The sequence below is a fragment of the Mus caroli genome, unplaced genomic scaffold (genome assembly GCF_900094665.2).
Source record: "Mus caroli unplaced genomic scaffold, CAROLI_EIJ_v1.1 scaffold_26149_1, whole genome shotgun sequence".
NCBI lineage: Eukaryota > Metazoa > Chordata > Mammalia > Rodentia > Muridae > Mus > Mus caroli.
In genome coordinates, this window is record NW_018389609.1 from 1 (window position 1) to 1,169 (window position 1,169).

At 49.1% G+C, this 1,169-nt stretch overlaps 1 pseudogene; it reads left to right on the forward strand.

Moving 5' to 3' along the window:
* Positions 1-7: 7 nt before the first annotated feature.
* Positions 8-1,166, forward strand: LOC110288194 (annotated as a pseudogene).
* The last annotated feature ends 3 nt before the right edge of the window (positions 1,167-1,169 follow it).

The following is a 1,169-nucleotide window of genomic DNA, read 5'->3' on the forward strand; positions in this document are numbered from 1 at the left end:
AGGGACTATGGCCAGTGTTTTGGTCAGTGACAGGGCTATTGACAACATGGTAAAGGACTTGGAGGGCAAAGCTCCCAAAATGTCACCCATAAGGCCCAGCAGAGCTAGGGGACAAGGGCAAGATAAGACCAAATGGACCAGAGAAAATAATTCCAAGAAAACAGAGGAGCTCAAGAAGTCAAGGAACAGAGTCAAAGCTGAAGAGAAGCCCACCATCCTGAAGACCAAGATAAAGANGGATCTACCTGAGCTCAGCCACAACAGCTTTAAAAAGCCTAGAACCCACCTTGGCACGCACATGCTGGAGTCTGTGCAGGTCTTCTACCCTCTGGGGAAGAAGAGGGAGAAGAAACCTGCCACCACTTCTTCCTGGGCTCTGGGAACTTTTAGCAGCATCAAATATCCCGGGCCAGGCCCAGCCACAACAGTACTATAGGATATGCCACATCAGTGCCAGGGCCCTGACAAAACTCCAGGCAAGGTTCAGAGAGCAGAGAGCAGTGCTCTCATGGAGTGTCCATCTCAGTCTCAGTATGAGTTGCCTCCAGCTGTGAAGGTCAGGTTAGTACCTCTGCCTTTCCCAACCCAGGAACAGCCTCAAGCCAGACCTGTTTCTAGAAAGCCCTTTAATCTGGCTTCACACAGGCCCACTACAGCTTACTCTGAGAGGTGTCATTTTCACTCTGATCAGCTTACCACACTGAAGCCATCCCAACCACCTTCTATCAGCAAATCTTTGATGGCTTCTGCCAAGGCAGCTCTGCCAATTTCTTCCAGTGCCACACAATCTAATGTAACCAACTAATGTAATCCACATTACCACTGTGCCTCAATCAGGCACCTTGAGGCCTACATCTTATAGAGAATCATCTCAGACTTCCCTCCACAGGGAAATTCTTTCTGCTGACAAGAACAAGGTGCCACCACCTCTTGAACCTCAAACTCAATATCTGTTGCAAGACTTCAGCTGCCAACCCATTCCATGGAGAAAAGTTGACATTCTGGGGCCAGTTGTCTCACAGCTTATCACAAAAGAGCAGAGGCCAGAGAGGGAGGCCATGAAGAGGAGGGCTCAANAGGAGCGAGAGAATGCTGCCAAGTACACCTCTCCTGGGAAACTGCAGCTTTTTCTCCAGAGGGAGAAAGATATGGAAATTTCCCGATACTAT